The 25,424-nt window shown below is 48.5% G+C and overlaps 1 pseudogene; it reads left to right on the plus strand.

The window, feature by feature from the left end:
* Positions 1–20,588: 20,588 nt before the first annotated feature.
* LOC123806527 lies at positions 20,589–20,676 on the plus strand (annotated as a pseudogene).
* Positions 20,677–25,424: the final 4,748 nt, after the last annotated feature.

The raw sequence follows: 25,424 nt of genomic DNA on the forward strand, positions 1-25,424 counted from the left end.
GGATGGATCCAGGAGTTCAAATGCTATCATCAGGAATTCCTCTCTTCGTCTATTTGCTCTGCTCTCCTCTGTAACCGTTTAATTCTCAGGCAGACCCTTATCTTACAGTTGACAACACGGTTCCCATCAGTTCCCACCTTCCAGTTATTCTAGCAACCCCAGTAGAAAAAGAACACTTCTTTCCTAAAAGTGTTGGCCAAAATCCCATGACTGAATCTCACTGGTCCAGCTTGAGTCATATGCCCATCCTTCAACCAATCGCTGTGGTTAGGGTGATAGAATTCCTGACCACATGTTCACCCTTGGAGTTTGGGAGGGTCAGGTCCACTGAAATACATGTGGGGACAGGGAGTTACAGTACCCAGGATTTGTGCTGGACACTGGGCATTCAAAAATAACAGATGCCTACCACAGTGAGGCGTCTGAGCAGTAGATGACCCTCGCAGCATCTGCAGGGCTGTCGTGACCATCGCACAAGCCGTGTACTGCACATCTCTAAGGAATTCCATTCACATTCACTGTCATTGCGTAGTAAGTGTCTTGTGACTAAAAAACAACAACAACAAGAAGAAGAAAACTATTGAAAAACATGGGCACAGTATTTTGTAGCTCTTACCATCAAGAGCCTATGTCCTTTCTCTGCAAATGTGGGCTAGCCTTGTGACTGGCTTTGCTCAACAGAATGCAGCGGAAGTGACATTGCAAATTGTAAGGCTGGGCCTTTGGAGGCCAGGTTTCCACTTCCACCTCTTGGACTGCTGCCTGAAGCCAGCGTGTGAGGAAGGGAATAGGCCACAGGGGGATGAGAAGTCACCTGAGGGAGAGCCAAGGTGCCCCAGCTGCCTAGCACTGAGCTGAAGGACCCCAGGAGGTGGGACAAACTTCTGAAGTGAACTATTCAAGCTGGGTTTAACTCATTTAAGCTGGGAAGTCAGTTTCCCAGAACCACTTCCCCATGTGGTTCCAGGTTAGAGTCAGCCAAAAGAGGAACATGCACAAGATTGGGAGGGAGGGTGAGAGTTTCATCCAGTGGATGAAACTATATAAAGGTCGATGTGGTTAATGCAGTCGTGACAGCGTCTCCCAGAATGGCCTCCTAAACAAACCATGTGTACACAAGTTGTCCTTGTCCGAGAGTCTGCTTCTGGAGGAACTGAACCTAAGTCAGGTTTCCCAGGGGACCGCAAGTGCCCCTGTGTTGGGTACTGACGGAGCCCAGTGACAGCTCCAAACAGGAAGAGATAAAACTTTCCTTTTAATCATTCATTCATTCATTCATTCATTCATTCAACAAACAGTCAACAAGCTCCTACTGTGTGCCAGCACTGGGGGTAAAAAGAGTCCAGAACTCAGAATCAGCCAAGCTGGTGCTCACCCTAGCCTGAGACAGGGGCAAGTCACCCAACCTCCCAGAGCTTTACTGAACCCTCACAGGGGTCCTCTGAGGCATGAAATGTCATGGTTCCCATTTTTCAGACAATGAAACAGAGACATCAAGAGGTTGAGTGACTTGCCAAAAGTCACATAATCAGTCAGTGGCATGCTGAAGCCAAGATTCAAACCCAGGAGTCGAGTCCAGTTCCCACATCCTTAGCCACTTCCTCAGGAGTTTCGGGCTGATTAAAGAAAGTCTCAGAATTTTTTTTTAAGATTTTTAGAGAGGGGAAGGGAGAGAGGAAGAGAAACATCAATGTGTGGTTGCCTCTCGAGTGCCCCCTACTGGGGACCTGGCCCACAACCCAGGCATGTGCCCTGAGAATTGAACCAGCAACCCTTTGGTCCACAGACCAGCACCCAATCCACTGAGCCACACCAGCCAGGGTGAAAGTCTCAGAATTTAGGACTTGTTCCCATAAATGCTTTGATTAGTTCTAGAAGATTTGTGAGAAAAATCTTGTTTACTTTTCTAAGTCTGATGAAATTGGGATCTGTTGTCCCTTGATGGGGGAGGGGGCAGGACTTTGCAACACAGAAGCCTCCCCAGAGACCCTCGATAAGCCTCCTCTAGGTGGCCTGGTTCCACTCCCCCAAGGACCCCTGGTGTAGACAGTATCTCTTATCTTTGCTGCCAAAACTTTCCTTCTTCCCAGCCCCTCCCTAGGCTCTCAGGGCTGAGTCATGCACATGACCAAGGCTGATCACAGCCATTGCTTTAGTAATGGTCATGTTACCCAAGCTGAGCCTCTGAGACTCAACCCCAAGACTCTTGCTGGAGTTATTGAACAAGAGGAAACCTCCACTAGACTGGTAAGAAGGAAGCCTGGGGCTACAAGGCACCATCTTTACCAGCAGGTGGAGAGAGCCCACCTGAGAATAAAGCTAACTCAAAAGAAAACAGGGTCGACAGATGGAAACAGATCTCCAACAATGCCTCGGCCCCTGGATCCACTTGTGCCTGAAGTTGTTGTACTCCTGACTTTCCAGTGACATGGAACAATGTGCTCTGCTTTGGCATAAGATAACTTCAGTAGAGTTCTGTTATTTGCAGCTGGATAAGTCCTGACTAACACACTAACTAGGCTTTAACTGGCCCAAGGCAAACATAGCCTTTCAGAACATAAAGACACAGTTGCTCTTTGAAAAGAGTTGAAAGGAGGGAAAAACACTGCTCATTCTTTTGTGATGAATCAATAGCCAAAATAAGACCAAGTTCATTTCTCAAGCAGGTCCTTCTGCCTAACAGCCATTACTCATCCCAGCACCAACGAGCTCTAAAGTTGGTGTGGCCCCAGAGAACCTGCAACACTGGGAGCCTCCCCAGATTTTCCATGGTCATGTGAAAAGAATGTCTGAGCCATCACTCCTTTCTCCTTCAGCTCAGGGTCCTGGGAGTTGGGTTTTCCAGGGCTCCAAGAAAACACCTTATAGAATGTCCAGCCAAATCAACAGCCAGCAAATGCTTGCAATGCACAAGGAGGCCTCTGGCAATCTCTCCTCTATCGGATGTGTTCAGAGCAGTTGGTCTTGCCCCTTCTTCCCGAGTGGTGGGCTAGCACAGCTCCTCAGAAGCAAGAGGGTGCTTTGCAGGGACAGATGAGAAATGGCTTTGAAGGCTGAGCCAAGAAAGTGAGACTTTCTGGGAGGACTGAGGACATATGGGAAGATCCTCAGCTGGGGAAATCAGACAGGACCTCCTCTTAGGTCAGCTCCCTAGAAACAGAGCCTGAAATGGGGCTTTGGGTGCACGTGGCTTGTGGAGGGGAAAGTTCTCCGAAGGAGGGGGAGGGTAAGGCAGTGGGGGAGACAGCTGCGAGCTGCTGGCAGCCAACACTCACAGCAGCTGGCACAGAGCAGCCTGATAAAGAGGACCTGGGCCACCTGTCCTCCCTCCTTGGGACCACACACCTGCTTTCAGGGAAGGGATTTATCAACTGGTTGCATGTACGCTGAGAGGGATTTGTGACTGAAGGTGGAGCTCAGTGGCTGAGCTCCCAAGGCTTTGGGGGTAGACAGAGCTGGGGTCCATTCCTGACTCTGGGATGCTCAGGCTCCCACCTGGAGCTGCAGTGGTACACAGCTCGCAGGACATGGTGCCAATGAAATGTGATCATGTGTTAGATGTTCCTCCACCCAGAGCCCAATGTTCATGGGGCGTGCCCCCAAAGTCTTGATTTGCACATATCTCCAAGTATCCCAGGCCTAGAGGGGCAGTGGTGGAAGTTTTGGTATCAGTCACCAGGTATACGTCTGAGTGGGGGTCTTCCCAGATCCTTTTCGGCACCCAAAGACACTGACTTACCCTCCACGTGTGCCTGGTGTTACCAGACCCCAGTCTTTGGGATGTCCAAAGCTCTCTGTGTTGGGGAGTCCTGGCTCCCCATGCCCCTTCCCATGCTCAGTTCATCTGGATGGAAAAGTACCTTGATTGACATGAGAAACAGGTCTGGAGCATGAAGCAGGAGTCCAAACAGAGGAGGGACTCAGTAAGAAGTGCAGGAAGTTTGGCCTTGGCCTTGAACTGGAATTGCTTCAAATGCTCCAATGACCTCCTAGGACCAGAGGACACCCAGCCCCACGAAGACTACATTGGAGGGAGACCTTTGGGCTTCGTTGCTCACCATGACCTACCTCCTGTGTCCTGGCTGCTCGAAATATGTGCAAGTCTCATATGCCCTGGGGACCCCATCTCCATGTAAGATCACACTTGCAGGTTCTGGGAGAGAGGACATGGACATGTATCTTTTGCAGGGGGTGGGGGTTATTATTAGAGAAGGATTAAGCAATCAACTTCCCCTTCCACAGGGGCTGAGAAAAAAGGATGGTTTGAGCAGGGAGAGGAGAAGGTGGGGAGGCACAGAGATGATCAGGGACAGAGAGAGCCACCAACCTTCCTCTCCTGCTTGAAACCCTGTTTACAGAGGAAGCAGCTCGGGGAAGCTCTGAAACCCCCGTGGGTGCCACGTCAGGACTAACAGCTGTGACTGACTCCATGGTCCTCAGAACCTCTCACCGCTCCACCTGCGCCTCTGGCCCTCTGGCCCTGCGTCCTGGTGCTTGAGGTCCCTTGGCCAGGCCCACCCTGGGGAAGGCCCCACAGAGTCGGACCAGGCTGCTGGCCAGACTCCAGGCCCAAGGGAGATGCCAGCCAGGCTCCTCTCTTGGTTCTGCAAACGCCACCTGCCCTGTTCCCTCCAAGAACCCAGAGACCACAGCTCACAGGAGACCACATTGTGCCTTCAGCCTAGGCCTGGTTGGAGTTTTCCAGGAGCCTCCCACGACCCTGAAAGGCTGAATGCCTAGAATTCCATCTGAATTCCCACAGCGCCTCCCTCTCCTCCTCTCTGGCCTCCAGTAAAGGAAACAAAGGCTGGCTCAGGGACTGGTGGGGGTGGGTCCAGGGGTGGGCAGTTGGGGCTGCCGTTCCCTGAAAGAGGAAAGGATGGCCCAGGTCTGGAGCCCCCAGGGCAGGGCCTGGTGAGAGAGGCCTCTTGGCCCCCATCACACCTGCACACACATACGTGAATTTCCCAGACGCACACATGCGCAAGGGACCACGGGCACTTCCCCGTAAGGCCCGGCCACACACAGGTGTTTGATGCCCTTTCCCCCACTTGCACATCACGCTAGGATAGAACATAGGTGGACACCTTCCCAGAGGGGCACCCACCTGCATGGACATGGGCAACCCAGGACCGTATGAGCAGGAGCTGGTATGGCTTGAGGGCTGAGGGGAGCAAGCCAGCCTGGGTTCAGTTCCACCTCTGTCCCCCCGGGCAAGTCACTCAACATCTCGGTGCCTCTTTCTCATCTGAAAGTCAAGATATGATAGTACCCATTCCAAAGGTTAACTGAGCTAAAACACAAGCACTCAGAAGCCTGGTACACAGGAAGTGCTTGTAAATGTTTGCTATGATTATTAGCATAAGCACACAGGGACATATGAGGCCACCTACCTATATACATGTAGAAGGACTTGAGTAACCCCAAATGAAAACTCACAGGCAAATACATACAGATACATGTATGTACACACACGTGGGACTCACACACACATGCACAGATACACATTCAGAATATCCACGTGCATGCACACAGACACCCACCAACACAGAAAACCCTCCAGCCAGCCTCTGAGGCTGGTTCACTCCCTTTTTAGTGCTGCCTCTCCCCCTTCCTCCCCACCCCATTGCCCAGCTGCACACAGCACATATCTGCGAGTGGCCGTGGGAACCACAGGACTTCCTTGTCCCTCAAGAGGCACCTGTGCCATCTCTCAGGTTGCAACACACCATGGCACACAAGCTGGTTTCTGTCTGTGCGACCACAGACATCCCCAAGCTCCCACTGCTCCCTGCACTGCCTGGGGTCTGGCATTAGGAGCTGGGACCTTCAGTGGGCACTGCTTGGGGACTCTCTCCCCCATGCTGGGCCCCAGAGGGGGAAATGAAGTAGAGCCCCAGCTGCCTCGACCCCTCCTCTCTCTCTCACCAGGGAATATAGAACAAAAACCCAGTCACAAGGAGGGATCAGCACTCCCAAGCAGGACCCTTTTGTCACCAGCACCCCCAACCCTGACCCTGTGGATTGAAACTTTTTGTCTGTCGGACAACAAAGGGCGTTACTGGCTCAGGACTGTGGCACTTCAGTTCCTCCGAGGCCTGCACAGGGGGCCGCCCCTCCGTCACCACACTGGGGTTAGAGCTGGTTCTGGGCAGTGCAAGGACCCTGAGTCTTTACGGGGGCAGGAGGGTAGGGAAGAACCAGACAGCTGGGTGATGGCAGGTTGGGTGACTGCTCCTCCCTGCGCCTCAGCCAGCAGGTCTGTAAAGGGCGTAAGAGAAACAGTGTCTGTGTGGGCATTGGGCATTGTTTGGGGCTGCCTGAGCTGTGCCCCTGCCCATGCTGGGAGGAATTGCCACCCTTATGAGTCTCAGTGGGAGAAAACCCTGCTCCTCTGGGCCTCAGTCTTCTCAGCTGTAAGATGGGCTTATAATAGTTCATCCCCCTGTGACATACTAAGAAGCAGATGTTTGGTCTCTGCCCCCAGTTCCCAACACAGAGCTCCAAGTCCCTTGGAACTTCCTGGACAACAGGAGCGTCTTTTGTCCTAATGAGGCGACTCTGGGTGGGCTCCTGGGTGGGGCTGGTCACTGGAAAGATGAAGCTGTGATTAGAAGCTTGACATTTCAGCAACACCTTCATTCTCAGGGAGGAAGAGGGCTGGAAATTGAGTTAACGATCAATCATGCCTATAGGAGGAAACCTTCATAAAAATCTCTAAACTCTGATGTTCAGAGAGCTTTTGGGTGGAACACATCCACGTGCCAGGTGGGCGGGACACCCCAACTCCACAGCAGAAAAGCTCCTGGGCTCGGGATCCTTCCAGGCCTCTCGCCCTGTGTAGCTCTTCTTTTGTTGTACATCTGGATCCTTTATCGTATTCGTTATAATAAACTGGCAAACATAAGTGTTCCTGAGTTTTGTGAGCCACTCTGGCATGCTCCTGAATGTGGGGTGGGGTGGTGAGCACTTCTGACACTGTTGGCAAATCAGACAGAAGTGGGGGTGCCCTGGGGACCCCACCCTTGTGACTGGTGTTTGACTTGTGGTCAGTCTTGTAAGACTGACCCTTAACCTCTGGGGTCTGACACTAACTCCAGGTAGTCAGTGTCAGAACTGAATGACTTTACAGGACACCCAGGTGGTGTCCAGGGAGTTAGAGAACCATTTGGTCGGGGGGGAGATCATTGCGAATGGAGAAACAGCTTCTTCTCATCCCCGTAGGGTGGTGGTGAGGATCGGATGAGACAACACACATACCAAACGGCCAGGAAGCACTTCCCATGGGTGACATTTGCCTGAACTTGGTGACAGCGTGATTTATTTGGATTTGATCACATAAGAACCAAGTAGTGGTCCTCAAATTCAAAGAATTATGGATTTAGGTAGGATAAAAATTATGGTTTTATTTTCACTAGCCTGCAACTAAAGTTTAGCCCACGGCTTCAACTCCTAATGTAGCAACACACCCCCAGGAAGGTTAGCAGGACTTGTGCCTTTGTCACCATCAGCAGTGACAGGTAATTTTATTTCTGTGACTGCCATTGTGGATATGCATAGCTGGTTTTCTTTGTAACCTGTATATTTAATTTTCTCCATTCAAAAAGATTATTCTAAATATTCAACTCTGGTTAGTACAATGCATGCCCAAATGTTTAAAGGGATGGGTACTGATGAGCAATTTACTTTGAAATACGTTTTTAAAATAAGATGGCTAGATAGAGTTATGGATGGATGGGTGGGTGGATGAATGGATAGACAGGTGGATAGAAGGATGGATGGAGAAGAGAGGGATGGAGGGGTGGATGGAAGATGGAGGGGTAAGCAACAAAGCAAATACAACAAAATTTATCTGGGTGATGGGAACAGGAGTATTCACTGTAGAACTCTTTAAACTTTTCTGTGTTTGAACATTTTCACAATAAAATGTTGGGAGAGATTTCTGAAAGAGAGAAAAGGATAAAACTAAGAAGAAAAGAGACATTCAAAGTATGGGCAAAAAGAGAAGATTCAGGAAGTGTGAAAATTCTGAGGAATTCACCAAAATGCAGTCATTTCTCATGCCTCGAGAATTACTCATGTTCTTTCCGTGGCAGGCCAGACGCAGACATGCCGAAAAGGGCAGAACTGCTGCCCTTTGCTTATCTTCAGGGACACACACTGTTTTCATCCTTCCTGTGGTCAGTACTGCTGAGAGATGCACTGTCAAACTCGTGCTTAAGATATCTGGAAAGAAAGTAAAATCTTTATATGGTAAGTATTTTTTAAAAGATATCTGATACTGACTCAACAGAAATAAAACCCCAGTACATGTTAAAAAATAAAACAAAACATTAGTTTGGAAGGAGCCCATGGACTTTGCCAGGGGGATCCCCAGAAATTGAAGGGTCCCAGCTGGTCCCCTGCCCATCTGCTCTTTGAGGATCACATGGTTTCTGGTTGGGGTTTCCTTTCCTGTTTTTGATGACTCTGCCGTGAAAAGATGGTCATCATGAAAACATGAGGCACCACATGACGGTCAGTCTCCTGTCCCTTCTGTGTGGGCAGTGGCCCTGGCCCTGCCCCTGACCAAGCAGGCACAATCTTTGAAGCATGGTCCCTCTGGTCCTTGCTTCAGAGCAGGGAGACCTTGGGAGGAATCTGGCAGAAGTGAGTCCTCCCCCTCCTCCTGCCAGAGCCCAGCAGGAAGCTATGTCAGAGAGTTGAGCTGACTGGCCCCTGTCACATTTGCCCCAAGGGCAGAGGGGACCCCTGAGCTCTGGGAGGTGGGGCCACTGTGCCAGTTGTCACTGTTGTCAGCGACTTATTGGGAGGCCCTTCCTAGACCAGGGCCTTTTTGCTGCCCACCTCTCCAGGCCTCTCCTTTTTCTCTCTTACTAACACATTTTCAGCGTGTTCCAGGTGCCGGCACCAGGCAAACATTACCTCACTTCATACCTATGCACCCTGGAAGAAAAGCTATCATTACATTCCATATTTCACCAGGAAGGAGACTGAAGCAGACAGGTAAGCGACCGGCCCAAAGGCACACAGCACAGGGTCATGCTCTTGACAACCACTCTGTCCTGCCTCCTTGAGGAAAGGTCAGGAACCCAAATGGACCCTGATGTACTCCAATAAACAGACTGCTGCCAGAGAGGGCACTGTACCACTAGCCAGATCCTTTGCCAGGGAGAGCGGTTCCTCCCCCATGCACTCCACAGCCTGAGGCCATTACCACCCACAGGTCACTCGATCAGACTCCGAGGGGTCTCCCTCAGCCACCCCTAAGCCTGGCAATGTTTCCTCCACGGTCACAAGTATCTCTAGGCTCAGTCCCTTTCTCTCCAACTCCTCCCCTCACTACCAACTGAGTGACCTGGGACAAGTCACTTGACTTCTCTGTACCTCAATTTCCCCATCTGTAAAATGGAGGTAATAATGGGCCTATTTCATAGAGTCATCATAAGATCAAACTGAGGTCTTTTTTTTTTAATTAAAACACACATACATTAATATATCAGGGCCTACCCTGGTCCCAGCACTAAGTAAGAGTTCGATGTCACTTCACTATCGTAACTGGTGCCTGCCTCCAGAGCCCACACAGTGGATGGCACACCAAAAGCCCCACAGCAAGTGTCTGGCAGGCCAGAGGTGGTTTCACGGGCGACCCAGTCATGTCTCTCCCCAGCCAAAGGCCCTGTGCTGGCTTCTGCACGAGCCAAGAATGAGGCACGAGAATGAGCACAAACTCCTCAAGCTGTCTGAGGAACCTGTGCTCATGGCCCCCACTCCCTCCTGCCCACTGTGCTCCCTCACCCTCCGGAGAGCTGACACCAAACCCTGTCCTGCCTCAGGTGCTTTGCACCAGCTGCTTCCCTGCCCAGAATGTTCTTCCCCCAACACCCTCCGCAGCCACTGCCCCTCACACTTCAGCCCTTGGCCCACTTGGAACTCCTCATGCAGCGTCCCTGCCTCCCCGCCTCCCAGGTCCCAGCATGTGGCTCTTGTCCTTCCTGGCAATTTAGATTTGCGTATTTTTTGACTGTCCTCTCACTAGAATGTCTGCTCTGTGGTGCTCCTGGCTGGATGGCCCAAGACTTAGCACAGCACCCAGTGCCTGGCAGCACTCTGCAGTGTCATCTGTGCAGAGACCAGATGCATGAATCAGTGGGTGAGCAAACAAGCAAGCGGGGTCTCATCCTGGTGCTCGGTTTGCACCTGGGAAACCAAAACCAAGATGAGGTGGCTTCATAGGCCACATACATCAAGTGGGTGGAGGCACCTATACAACTGAGGTTATTATTATGAAATACTTTATAAGCACAAAGGGAAACACGCAATGCGGACAAAGCTCTAGAAAGCTTCCTCTTTGACTTGCCAACTGCCCCGGTGGCACAGGGAGTGGAAGACTCCCCCAACCACAGCCCTTCCTCACAGCCATGGTTACCCTGTACACAGCACCAGAAGGAGGGACTGGCTTCAAGGTCTTTTCACTCGATGCTGGGGTGGGGGTCATGATGCCCCCTCTGGCAGTTCACAAGGATGGTCCGCTCTGTTGGATGGGAAATCTCACCCAAACTGCTGAGTCATAGCCAAGGGTGAGGATGGGTCATTCATAAGCCCGACATCCATTCCAAACTCAGTCTCAGCCCTGTTTTCCCTCCCCACATGCCTCAGCTGTATTCAAGTCTGCTTACTGGCAAGACACTGCCAAGGAGAACGGAAGCAAGCAAGCCCTGAGAGAGGAGGGAGCTGGTTTGCAGTGGGCGGCCTGGACCGATGGCCCATGTGTGGGAGAGAGAACTGCGTCATGGTTCCAAGAACAGCTAGGCCCATGAGGCACATACATTGTGCTGGGTCCCCATTTATCCTTATCCACACCCCTGTGAAATGGACAGAACTGTTATCTCCATTTCACAGATGAGGAAACAAGGCTCAGAGAGGTTGAGGGTTTTGCCCAGGGTCACACAGATGGCCAGAATTACCTTGGGGCTGGGACTCCTGACCCTCCTCGGCAGCGGGTTGTAAACCACCTTCTGCCACATGTCAGGTGCTTAGGACAATTTTTTACAACAAACTTAGGAGCTACATGCTGTGTTTAGCCCCTTTTACAGATGAGAAAATTGGGGCTTGGATAAAGAAAAACACTTGCCCGGAATCTGCAGCCGAGGGCTAGCAGAGGCAGGATTAGAACCCAGTGCGTCTCCAGTGTTCGCGTGCTTCCCTCTGCACTCAGCACCCACTTTGTCATCTCAGATCAATGGCCAAACTCGTGGTTTCTGTACAGTTGGTCAGGGGGCAGGTAAAGTGACCTTGAGGCCAAGAACACAGGGCTAGAGCTAACCTGTTCCCAACCACAGGGTTCCCACCTCTCGCCCTCTGTTCCACCTCCTTCCTACTCCTGGGCCCCTCTGTAAGACAAGCTCCCAAAAGAATGGCCTGTGTCTGCATAAGTTACAACAGAAATGGAACTCAGGGACATTTGCTAGTGACACCCCAGGGGATTTGTGGCTGGGGACGGGTTGAGGGTTGGTTGCCCTCCCCATTTAGGATCTAGGACAGAAAAGTCGGTGACTCACCCCTGTCACATGCTACAGGGTGGGTGAGCTTCCAGTCAAGTGCACCTCTCACTGCCCCTGAGAGGCCATCTGATCACCCAGGCCCTCAGGCCATTCCCTGTCTTCCTAGCTCTGCTCTCCATCAACTGAGCCCACCTCCTTTCTCAGATCCCATGGAGGAAGCGAGAAAACGGGGTGATTCTCCCACCTGCCTCTCTCTGTGTCTCCTCTGTGGTCCAGCCCAGGCCTCTGGCTCTCCCAGCACTGGTGTAACTGGTCGCCCAAGTTAAAGCCCCTCTATTCACAGGTACAGTCTCCGGCCTTGGCCATGCAGAGCCCCCACACATGGGATCCTCCTTTAGAGAATGAACAGAACTGGAACGAGGCACTGAGGCTAACGGATGGACAGATAAACAGCCTGGAGGTAGCTGGGAACACAGCCGGGGGACCCAGACAACTCCTCTAAGCAAAAGAAAGCAGACAATGTACACGCAGAATATTGGCAGCAGATATAAGCAAGGCAGATACAGGAATTTGTGTAACTGCAGAGCACAGAGCAGAAATAAAAAGGTCCTGATTTCTCATCAGCCAGACACGGCCACCTGGAGGCCAAGTGTGTGACTTTTGAAGAAATACTCTGAAAAGGGCCAGGCTCAACAGGGAGCCTTGGAATCTTTTTTAAAACAGTTTTATCAAGATATAATTCACATACCATACAATTCACCCATTTAAAGTGTACATTTCAATGGTTTTGAGTAAAGTCACAGATATGTGTAACTATCCCCACAGTCAATTTTAGAGCATTTTCACCATCTCAAAAGGAAACCCTTCAGCTATCATGTGCCTAGTCCTCATCCCCACTCCCCTGAGCCTTAAGCAGCACTAATATGATTTTCTGTCTCTACAGAAAGGCATTTACCTCTTCTGGACATGTTATATAAATGGAATTGTACAATTTGGGTGCTGGTCCCAGAAGGAGTTGGGGGATGATGGTGGGCAGGCAAGGCAATATGACACTCACTGTAGGGCCCTGACTGCCAACTCAGATGCCCTGGGGCTCTAGGACTGTCCCCTTCATTCCTCCAAGATGCTGCCAGGTCTCTAGGAACCCTTTCCTGTGCTGAGAGGTAAGTCAGCTGAGAATTCCAGGTTCTAATTCTCTAAGATCATCAGTCCTGCTGGGGAAGTTCAATTTCAAAGCGAGGGCAGAATATGGGAGCAGGCATGAACCACCTGGGTCGTTGGCTTGTGCACATAAGATCATGCAGACACATGTGTACACACATCCATACAAGCTGAGCACATATACATGTGTGTGCAGGGGACACACATATGGACATGAACAGGGTTGTGCAGGTGGGGAGGAAAGGGATCAATCAGGACTTTGAGCAGCAAGAAACAAAAATGCAACTCGAACTGATGCAGACATTAAAAGGGAATCTGTCGACTCATGTTTTGGAGATGGATGGTGAGGTCCAAAACCAGCCATCAGAAGCCACCAGGATTCTCTCTCAGTTCTCATATGTTTCTCTCTGTGTATTGGCTCCACACAGCCAAACCATCTTGCCCTGCTGGCAGCCCCACCTAGGCTCATGCCCTCTCACACTTATGCCAGGTCCAACTGGCAAAAACCCCATGGAAGGCTTCTGACTGGCCCGTCTTGAGTCACATGTGTGCATCCCTGGACCAATCACTGTATCCCAAAGGAGTAGAGTAGCAAGGATTAGTGCCACATGGAAAATTACTGTGAGCTGAAAAGCCACCCCAATTTGGGTAGGGGTATGATTTATACAACTAAGCCTCTCAGATTTTTCATCTATAAAGTAGAAGAAGCAATCAAACTTGCCTCAGACACGCTTGTGGAGACAAGATGAGTTAATAGGTACAAAACAAAACATTTAGCACAATGTCTGGCCCATAGTCATACCAAGTGTTACCTATTGTTGAATATTACTATTATTACTACAACTTCCACAGCCAGAAAGCAGTGCTGGGAGGCATGTATTATCTCATTCTGCAGGGTAGAAAAGTGAGGGAGAAAATGCCACACACTCAATAATAATCATCAGGCAATAACTTCGTGGAAATTGCCTCAGGGGGCTGAGAAAACCATGTGGTATGCAAGTCAAATCTACCAGTTACCAGAGTAGAAATCGGAACATTTTATGCCCACTGCTTCTTGGTCTCAGTCACCAAGAAAAATACAGCTGGGCCAAGCTCTGAATGGAGCAAGGCTCCACTCAGACAGAGACAGGACAAGTCAGCTTCAGCGGTGGGCATCAGACCCTCATGGCCTGAGGGCCCCTCTCGGCAGCCAAGGCAGAGCCACTGGCCTGCATACACACACACCTCTTGTGTCACAGGAAGGAGGACCTCATCCCCTCCCCACAAGGACAGGCATATCAGTGGGATTGGCCAGGTGCCATATGACGCACATGCACACTTACGCAGAACAAAGGAGCACACATTAAGTCTGAAACAGGGAGAGATACGCCACACAGGGCAGTGAGCCAGCATAAGCCTACCAGGCTCCTTATCTCCGGGTAAGAAAGAGTTCCAGGCCAAAGGCCCATTCTTATGCAGCTGAATGGGGGGTGGAGACTGCACGCTCCAGACCGCCTTTCCCAGCATAAGGCAGGCAGATTAAGCTCAAAGATCTACAGCTGGAGGGAAACTAAGAGGCTATCTTAATCCACAGTTTCTCAGCCTCAGCCATCTTGACATTTGGAGTTGAATAATTCTTTGCTATGGGGGCTGTTCTGTGCACTGTAGGACATTTAGCAGCATCTCTGGCCTCTACCTCTAGATGCCAGTAGCACTCCTGCCTCTCCCAGTTGTGACAACCAAAAAAGTCTCCTGGGGGGTAAAGTCTGTTGAGAACCACTGATCTACATAACATCTGTCAAATTACAGATAAGAAAATGAAGGCCTTAGGAGGTTAAAGAATCAGAACTAGCTTGGATTCCTGCCACTACTGTTATCACCTCCTTTATAAACTCGCAGAATCTGAAGCTCTGAAGCTCAGAGAGGTCGAGTGACTTGCCCCGGGCCACACAGCAGGTAACTGGACATCAGAGCCAGACTTGCTGGCTCTAGTCCCAAGGGACCTCCTCTGTGAGCTGAAGATGAACTTCACTGAAAGAGTTTTGATAAACAGACAACAAATGCTGGCAAATTGTTTTCTTACATCTGTTGATGTCTCTTGTCTATTGCAAACATCTGTGTGTTTCTTCTGGCGTCTGCTCAGCTCCTTCCAGTTCCCGCGGCCTGTCAGCTATGGGCGGAATTACAGGCTCTGAGCTGATGTCATCTTTGGCCTATATCATCCCAGGTCTCACTGGGTAGGTGGCCCTGGTGAATATGTGACCACCTGTCACAATAAAATCATAAGCTGTTTGAGCCATATATACCCTCAGAATGTACCTAATTTAACAGCTGTGTTCTCCAAGTGGTAAACTGAGACCCAGAGAGGGGGAGTGCTGGGGTCCAGCCTCGGCGGGTCTCCAGGTCCCCGAAGGAGGAAAGGCTCAGGCGACACGAGACACCGGGTGGGTGCTGGACGACAGCCAGGCTCTCTAGACCTGACTGACTCACCGAGAAAAATCAATCTTTATTTTTATAGGGGAGGTTATACAATATTCAATACATAATATGATTATTAAAACAGAAATGGTTACCATAGAAATAACTTCTAAAAACACAGAAGGTTTTACAGATCAATCATGTTAAACAAAGAAATAACCGAAAAGTACAGGAAGTCCCACAGATCAACCATATTAAACAAAGGTTATTTTGACCAAGAGGGTCATTAATCAGTTAGCCAATGAAGCTATACAAGCACAAATTTTCAAATGCTGATTATAATTAAATATCTACTAAATTTCTATAGATTGGTCTAAATCAAAGGGGTACAAGGAGTGATTTAAAAATTAGTTATTGTTTATAGAAATTAGATTGTCTAAATTAGATAAATGATTTTTTACCTAGATCTATTAACTACATATCTAGGGGGTGCCATATTATGTTTCCATGTACTAAGATTATTATATTTTAGTTAAAACTCCTTCTTTCTCTATCTACCTGAGTCCCATTAATAACCGCTCCTGCCCAGGGCATGGGAAAGTCAGTGGTTCTAATCAATCTTGAGCTTTTTTGAATGGTGACCCTCTAAACATTCCTAGCAATGGCCTCCTTCAGCGTTCCGGCAGTTGGTCTGCCCATAGTTTAATTTTGTCCTTAACTTCCCAGGTGAGGGAAACAGGCAACATTAGGATTACTAGGGGTCTCTATTTTGTGGTCAACAAGTCATTTCACGCAGAATCAGAGGCATCGTGCAGAGTTTTTTGTTATAAAGCACAGGTGTCCAAAAATCTCACCACCTGATGCTAATAGGGACAAGCATACAGGAAGAGATAGACAGGAGACCCCTTCTACTGGCTGTCCACAGCCACTTCTGCAGTGCAGACGCATCTCATCCGTCCAGACTGTGTCAAGGGTCGGTTGTTGGACGGCCTCCAACAGGGGAGCACCTCGCTTAGGTTTGCACCTGGAGCTGGGGCATAGCCAGAAGGAGGACGAGCTGTACTTGTTGCTTGTTTGCTTTTCTTTTAACAACTTGCCTGAAATGTAACCCACCTTACCATGCATACAATTCACCCACTTACTGCTCTAACTCAATGGTTTTTTGTCTATTCACAGAGTTGTGCGACCATCATCACCATCAATTTCAGAACATTTTCATTACCTTTCCCCAAAACACATGCTCATTAGCAATCACCCCATAACGCACACTCCCTCCAGTTCCCCCAGCCCCTGGCAAACACTGATTTCTATCTTTATGGATTTGCCTTTTCCGAATGTTTCATGTAAATGGACTCCTATGATATGTGACCTTTAGTGGCCAGCTTCTTTCACTCAGCATAGTGTCCTCAAAATTCATCCAACCTTATTACATGTTATCAGTACTTCATTCCTCCTTAAAGCTGAATAATATTCCATTGAGTGGACCACATTCTGTTTGTCTGTTCATTTGTTAATGGACATTTCCGTCATTATCACATGCGTGTTTTCTTATCTCTTGCTGTTTGAGAACTTCTTGTGTGCCAGGCTGCACACGTCACTTGCAGATAGATCACACAGCCTACAGGAGGCAAAACTGTTCCCACTTCACAGTCGGGAAACTGAGGCTCGGAGGAGCAAAGGGACTGTCTCAAGGATCCAGTCTAGACCTACTCCCAGAGATCTCAAGCTGGCAGCCCGAGGGCCACACAGAACACACTGTGCTTGCTTTAGACTGAAAAGCATTTCACATTTTTTTGAATTAGCTGCCCACATTTGAAACTTGGGAGTTGTGTTTAAAAAAAAAAAAAACTTTCTAGCTTCTCTTGAAAAAAATATTGAACATCAGAAAATCTGGCCACACAGGTCCTGACTTTCCCTTTCCAGGAGGTTAGGGAGAGCTCCTGAGGGCTGCTGCCATCCCCTTAGGACAGGCCTGCACTCTCTCCTGTCCCCAGACCCACCTGCTTGGTTGGGATGAACACCCCAGCTTGCCCAGGTCTGCCTGAGTTTTCAAACTGAAGGTCCAGTGTCCAGGAAACCCTTTGCCCCAAGCAAATGAGAATGGGTGGTCGCCCTGTTGGCCCTCAGCCTCACCCCTGCTGCCCCCCCCCCCATACTGCTCCCCTTGCACCTTTCTCTGTAGGGCCACACTCCAGCATCTGTTGAGTGCTTGATGTTCTTGGCAACAATCTTCTCAAACCATTTCTCGCTCTGCCCACATTCTGCAGGGCTGATGTCAGCCCCAACTTCTCATGGGTCCTTGGTAAGATGGGAAAAAGGAAGAATCTGAATTCTTCGTTAACCCAGATTTACTCCATGTCAACTCTTTGTCCTTTATTCTGAGATGGAGGCCTTCCTGCTGTCTGGACATCTTTTCTCTTATCAAACAATGGGTAGGGAAGGTGGCTTGGTGAGGTTTCTAATGTCTTCATTAGTTAAAATAAAAAGCTAGCAATCTTATGTCCACCCTCACAAATTTCAAACAAGCTTTCAATTTTAGAATAGTTTTAGACTTAGGGGCACATTGCGAAAGCAGTACAGAGCTCCATATACCACATCACATCTAGTTTCCCTGTTATTATCACCTTATATGGGTGACGCGTTTGCCACAGTTAATGAACCAACACTGACACATTATTATTAACTGAGGTCTGTGCTTTGTTTGCATAGCCTTGGTTTTTCCCTAATGCCTTTTTCTGTTCTGAGGTCCCCTCTAGGACACCACATCACATTAAGTTGTCCTGTCTCCTTGGGCTCCTCTGGGCTGTGACAGTTTCTCAGACTTTCCTTATCTTTGATGACCTTGACAGTTCTGAGAAGTATTTGTCATATATTTTGTAGAATGTCCATCAAGTGGGATTTGTCTGACATCTTTCTGCTGATTAGACTGGGTGGTATGTTTTAGGGGGAACACCACCGAGGGGAAGGGCCGTTGTCACCATGATCACAGCAAGGGCCTGTGCTCTGGGGCTGCCCTATCACTGTTGGTGTTGCCCTTGACCACCTGGCTGACGGAGGTGAATTATTTGGAATTCTCCTACATGGAAGATATACCCCTCCCACGATTAAAAAATATATTGGCAGCAAAGCCCTAGCTTCTGACTGCCACCCCTGCAGACTCTAGATGGATTAACAGGGTGTGCTGGAGGAAAGAAAATCCCCTCTGCATGCCAGGCCTTGGAGCACATTTTTGTTTCACACAAGAGGCTGCTTTCTGACAAAATGGGTCTCAGCCTTCCCAATTTAGAGAGGAGGCTCTGAGAGGAAGAGTGATGGGCCCCAGGTCACACTGTGTGAGTGGCAGTGGTAGGGTCCCCACCCACCTCGCCATGCCCCCCACTAAGCTGTGCTTGCTAAAGCTAACTGCTGGCCAGGAAGCTGGGTGATTATACCAGCCTGGATCCTCCACCCTTTCCCCAGGGGGTACCACCAATCCTTGGGGAGAAATTCCACAGGGTGGAACTTCAGAGGGCTCTCACTCTTGCTCTGGAAACTTCCAGTTACCAAATTAAAAAGGTCAGGAGATGGGATGCATGATACCCTGGTCAGAAGGGTGCCACCTGGCTTCAGATCTTCCTCACCACCCCTTAAACAGGGCATGGTGGGTGCCCACCCACAGGGCCAAGTCTGGACATTTCACTGGGGAGTCTCGGCTCATCCTTGGCCACGCCTCTGAGGTTCACGTCCCCGTCTCCTGCCTCCCAGCAGGGCTGGACTGGACATTGGTGAAACCAGGGGCCTACTCCCATGGGGAGGTCAGAGGTCCTGGACCCCACTCTTGACCTTCAAGTTCTCTGTAGTGTCTTTATACCTGAGAAATGCAGCTGAGGTTCCTGGGCAGGAGCACAGGACTGGGTGGGGTGGGGCGAGGTGCTGATTCACCCCCTTGGGAGAACCCTTTCTGCTCTCTAGGCCTTTGGGTACTCCTCCAGAGAGTGAGGGTTAAGAGCTGACTCCCTGGGTCTGCCCCGACCTGACTCACACCTGGGCTGTGTTCACAAGGCTTCCAGGCGCCTGCTGCCTGTGACAGCTGCGCCCCCTTCTGGCCGGGTGCCTCTTGTCCTCCACGGTGCATCCACTGTTCTCTGCCTCCCGCTGTAGGTCACTCCAAGAAGGGCAGTTTGGTTGAAAGTCACCAAGAGGGAGATCAGAACTAGGTTTCTAGACTTGCGCACTCCTAGGTTCCGATCTCATCTCTACCACCCACTAATGGAACCTTAAGTGTGCCACCGAACCCCTCAAAACTTAACCCAATGCTTTGTAATTTGTAAAATGCATATAACATATTTTTTATATTTTTGGTTGAGGCATAAAATCCTTACCAAACATACATACATACATACATACATAAATAAATAAATAAATAAATAAATACAGGTATACATCTTAAGCGCGCACCTCAAGGAACCTCACAAAGAAAACACACTTGTGAACTACCCAGGGCAAGAACTAAAGCACTATTGGCACCCCAGAAAACCTCATACTGCTCACCCCCTAGTCACTCCCTCCTTCTTCCCCAAATGTGTCCACTAGCCTAAATTCTAACACTGCATGCACTGAGTGTAACATTAATGCCTTCCTCGAAGAAGGATGAGATGGGGGTAAATGGTAGGAAAGCGCTCAGTCCAAGGGCGCTGGTATCCTTTTCTCTTTCACTCTCCCAGTTCTGGTCAATAGTGGCAGAGCGTCCTTTATCAGAGCCGTATTTCTGAGTGATGTAGAATGACTGGCTAGATAAACAAGTGAGCAACACATCTGTGCCTCTCTGTGGTAACACTGCCCAGGAACTTAGGACCCTCCAGCCTTGTCCATTCCGCATCCTCGTTGCTGTCATTTCCGCCCACCATCCCTGCTGGGCTGGGTCCTAAGCCTCTCTCTCCAATCACGGCCTAGACCTTCAAATGGCCCTGTGTCTACTCCCATGCCAGCCTCCAAATGGCTGCCAGCATTCTCTTTCCCAAACGCATACCTCAGGAGCCCGTCTTCTGCTTCCAACACTCAATGACTCCCTGTCCCCCTCAGGTAAAGTCACACCCTTCACAGCATTTAAAACACCTTTAACTTCACACTGTTAGAATGGCTATTGTGTGTGTGTGTGTGTGTGTGTGTGTGTGTGTGTGTGTACATATATATATATTTTTTAAGATACCAAGCGTTGGCCAAGATATGGAGAAAAGGGAACCCTCAGGCATGTTGGTAGGGCTGTAAATTGGTGTAGCCACTGTGGAAAACTGTGTGGGTGGTTCATCAAAAAATTAAAAATAGAACTACCATAAAATCCAGTAATTCCACTCATGGGTATATATCTGAAGGAAATAAAATCACTATTGTGAAGAAATACTTGTACATCTATGTTCACTACAGCATTATTCACAATAGTCAAGACAGGAAACAATGTGAGTATCCGTGGATGGATGAGTGGATAAAGAAAATGTGGTGTGTACCTACAGTGAAATATTATTCAGCCATAAAAAGGAAAATATCTCCAACCTTGTGCAGTGGCAGTATTGTAGCCAATGAGGTTTTTCTGAGGTGCAATTATTGCTAACAGAAAAGAATAAAAAACCCTGCCATTTGCAACAACACAGACAGGCCTTGAGGGCATTATGCTAAGTACAGTAAGTCCGACAGAGAAACACAAATGCTGTGATCTCACTTATGTGTGGACTCTAAAAAAGCTGAGCTCAGATGTAGGGAATCTGTTCTCCTGGTGATTGCCGGTGGCTGCAGGGAGGACCGGGGGTGGAGAGGGGTGTAAGTAGGTGAAGGTGGTGAAAAGGTACAAATGTCCAGTTATAAGATAAATAAATCATGGGGCTGTAACATACAGCATGGTGATTATAGTTAATAATACCGTACTGTAGATTTACAAGTTGTTAAGAAAGTACATCTTAAAAGTTCTCAGCACAATAGAAAAATCTGTACCTACATAAGGTGATAGATGTTAACTTATTGTGGTGATCATTTCACAATGTACACAACATCAGATCACTACAGGGCACACCTGAAACTAATACGATGTCATGTGTCAATTGTATCTCAAAAAAGCTGGCAGGCGGTGGGGAACAAACCTTTTAGGTCTAGGCTCTGCCCTGTCCCTGTACCAATCATTTACCATTTCCTTTTCCATCCTGGGCTCCAGCATGTTAAATTCATGTTAACCCTGCACACTGAGACAGAAAAAATGGCCCAAATGAAAGAACATATCAAAGCTCCAGAAAAAGTACAACTAAGTGACAAAGAGATAGCCAACCTATCAGATGCACAGTTCAAAACACTGGTAATCAGGATGCTCACAGACTTGGTTGAATATGGTTGCAAATTAGAAGGAAAAATGAAGGCTCTGAAAAGTGAAGTAAAGGAAAATGTACAGGGAACAAACAGTGAAGAGAAGGAAACTGGGACTCAAATCAATGATGTGGACCAGAACAAAGAAATAAACATTCAACCAAAACAGAATGAAGAAACAAGAATTCAAAAAAATGAGCAGAGGCTTAGGAATCTCTAGGACATCTTTAAATGTTCCAACATCTGAATCATAGGGGTGCCAGGATGAGAAGAGGAAGAGCAAGAAATTGTAAACTTATTTGAACAAATAATAAAGGAGAACTTCCCCAATCTGGCAAAGGATATAGACTTCCAGGAAGTCCAGAAAGCTCAGAGAGTCCCAAAGAAGTTGGACCCAAGGAGGAACACGCCAAGGCACATCATCATTAAGTTACTCAAGATTAAAGACAGAGAGAGAATCTTAAAAGCAGCAAGAGAAAAGGAGAGAGTTACCTACAAAGAAGTTCCCATCAGACTGTCAGCTGATTTCTCAAAAGAGACCTTACAGGCAAGAAAAGTCTGGAAAGAAGTATTCCAAGTCATGAAAGGCAAGGACCTACATCCCAGATTGCTCTATCCAGCAAAGCTATCATTTAGAATGGAAGGGCAGAGAAAGTGCTTCCCAGATAAGGTGAAGTTAAAGGAGTTCATCATCACCAAGTCCCTATTATATGAAATGTTAAAGGGATTTGTCTAAGAAAAAGAAGATAAAAAATATGAACAGTAAAATGACAACAAGCTCACAGTTATTAACAACCGAACCTAAAACAAAAACAAACTAAGCAAACAACTAGAACAGGAACGGAATCACAGAAATGGAGATCACATGGAGGGTTATCCAGCCGGGGAGTGGGAGGAGGAGTGGGAAAAGGTACAGAGAATAAGTAGCATAGATGGTAGATAGAACATAGACAGGGGGAGGTTAAGAATAGTATGGGAAAAGTAGAAGCCAAAGAACTTACATGTATTACCCATGGACATGAACTAAAGGTGGGGGATGTGGGTGGAAGGGGGTGTACAGGACAGAGGGGAATAAAGCGGGGAGGGAATGAGACAACTATAATGAAATAAAAATGTTTAAAAATTAAAAAAAATAATTCACTGTAACCCTCCGCACCTCCCCACCATAGGGTGATTCTGGCACCTGGGCCTTTGCCTATGCTGTTTCTGTGGTTGAAAGACCTGGCCTGTCCACTGCCTGCCTTTCAGGATGCAGCTCAAATGTCCTCACCACTGAAAAACCTTCTCTCCTTCCCACTGCCTGTCCAGCCCAAAGAACAGTGGGTCCCTCCTTCTCTTTGTCCTTCAGGTCTCTGCTCAGGCTCCACCTCCCACCAGGAAGCCGTCTCTGACCACCTCCTCACCACAGGGTCTTGGATTGGGATAGGCTGCTTTTGACCCGTCTGCCCCTAGGGACTGTGAGCTCTGTGATGTCAGGTCCTGAGGACTTAGGTACTAATGTGCCTAACCAGGACCCCACGTAGAGAAAGAAGTCAGCTGGGGCCTGGTGGCTGGATGAATGAACAAGCAAATGAACAAATGAATGAAAGAACTGGGACAAGCAGGTTAAACCTGGTGATCACAGAGGGTTCCTGAGTGCTACTTACAGGGCCTCTTGGCTTCATGGAAATTGAGAAGGCCTCTGTTCTGACACAGACCTTGGCTCCTTCCACCCCACCTAAGCTTCAGTTTCTCCATATGCCAGCTTGGGAAAATAGTAACACATTTACCAGGTGGTTGGTTGTAAGGACTGAGTAGGATCAATCCTTGGGTATTACTAGTCCAAGGTCCCACGGCCTGGACCTTGAGATCCTGATGTCAAAGCTCACAGGCCACTAAGGGTTGCTTTCATAATGGGATGTGGAGAGAGTCCTTAAGGTCTCCAATGCCCTCCTCCCCACCTCAGTGCCCTCTGTGCCTAACACAGGCCACCAGGCTGCTCCTCTAGCTGAGCTTTCTAGGCAGGCTTTTCCAGGATCTGAAATTCTCTGGTCCTCCCTGTATTCCTGCTCCTCCCCACCCCCAGACCATCCATCAGTGTCTGGCTAACTGTCATCCAGAGCAGCCACTTCCTCCACTGACTACCCCCCCCCCCCCCCCATCCATCCCCCCCCCCCCCAGCCCCCGGCACTTCCGCCCGGCTTCAGCCATCCCACTTCAGCACGCCCTTCTGGGGCCGGAGTTGGTGGAAGCCTCTCCACTTAATCCCAGCTCTGAACCCAGCCCCTCCCAACAGCAGCTGTCAGGTCACCACGAAGGTCCCTCTCCTCACTGCCAGTGCAGACAGGGTCCTTTTGCAGGCATTTCCCAGCCTTCCTTACTGCTGGGTATGGCCAGGTGATTAAATTCTGGTAAATAGGACGTGAGTAAAAGTGACGTGTGCAACCTCCAGTAGTGCCCTAGGGACAGGGTGGGTCTCTCTCCTTTCCGGCTCCTTTCCTCTTCCTAGTAGTTAGACTGCAGGACCTGGTGATAATCTACTCAGGCCATTAAAAAAAAAATGCAATGGTTTAGGAATGGCAGAGGAACAAGGTAGTAGCAGCCTGGGTCCCTAATGCCTTGGGGCAGCCAAACCAGAACCAGAATGCTTACACCACTGCAGGACACAAAATGGAAAATGCAGTTCTTTGTTGTTTAAACGAGTTACTCTGGGGCTCTGAAGTGACAGCCAAATCTATATTCCAACTAATAGAGTTACCAAGGTCTGTGCATTTTACCCCCTAATTATCCCCCAAATTCATTTACTTCTTTCAATCACCACCAAACTCACCCCAGATGAAGGCATAGTCTCCCACCCCCTCACCTCACTTTCTGTCCATTACTTGAATATATCGTGCTCACACATGCCACGGGGCCTTCATACGTGCTGCTACCTGAAACACCTTTTCCTCTTCTCTTCACCTGCTCCCCTCCCAATTCTCCTGCAGATCTCAGCAGGACCACCACCTCCTCCACAGAGCCCTCAGTGACTGCTCGGCCTAGGGTAGAGCCCCTGGTTATGCACTATGAACTCCTTCCTGCGTACTATGTATCACAGTTAGGATTTTAAATACCATAAGGTCCTCTCAGTTTGCCTGTGAGGCTAAAATGTCATAAACTCTTAAGAGAAAATTTTTAAAAATCCCATTACAGCATCTTGGAATCTACCCCCAAAATGCACTGCCCACAGTACAGTCATGTGCACACGGGTTTGCTGTTGTTGCTGCTGGTATTAGCAAAGACTGGAAACAACCCTGACATCACCAAGAGGGAACTGGTTGAAGAAACTGTGCAGGGCCACAGAGAAGAACACTGCGCAGCTGTAAAAAGGAATGAGGAAGCTCCCCCAATACTGCACTGGAGTGATCTCCAGGAAATATGACTAAGTAAAAAGAAGATGAAGAGGAAGAAGAAGAAGAAGAAGAAGAAGCAGAAGCAGCAGCAAAATCCAAGGAGAAGAACTGTGTACACAAAGTAAGCTATCTTCTGAGTATATGTGGAGTATGTACACATTTGCTCATAATTTCAAAATGAAACAATAGAAGGGTAAAGCACAAACTAATAAGAACGGTTACTTATGGGGGATGGAGGCAATAGTGACGAGGAGGCAATGAGTGACAAACAGGTATCAAAGCTAAGGTTCTCTGAGTATATTTCATTCTAGGGTTTTTATTTTGTAATTTTGTTTTTATTTTATTTTGCTTATAAAATTAATTTGCAAAGACAAAAAACAATCTATTAAAGCTAAAATTAAAAAAGAATAAATAAACCTGACTGTCCACTTGGCAACTACACTAAAAAAGATTATTGGAAGTAATTTTGAAATAGCATTTTGATTGTAGGTCCCTAATCGGCTTTATCCTAAAGACCACAAAACCACAAAAATATGGAACCATAATGAAATCCTTAGCTGCACTCAGTCATCTTATAGGTAATAATTATACTGGTATTGTTATGTTGAAACTATTAGCTTTGCAATATAGGACAAAGATGATAGCTCAGTTGGTTAGAGCATTG

Source organism: Phyllostomus hastatus, unplaced genomic scaffold (assembly GCF_019186645.2).
Source record: "Phyllostomus hastatus isolate PE091 unplaced genomic scaffold, TTU_PhHast_1.1 phas_scaffold_385, whole genome shotgun sequence".
Taxonomy (NCBI): domain Eukaryota; kingdom Metazoa; phylum Chordata; class Mammalia; order Chiroptera; family Phyllostomidae; genus Phyllostomus; species Phyllostomus hastatus.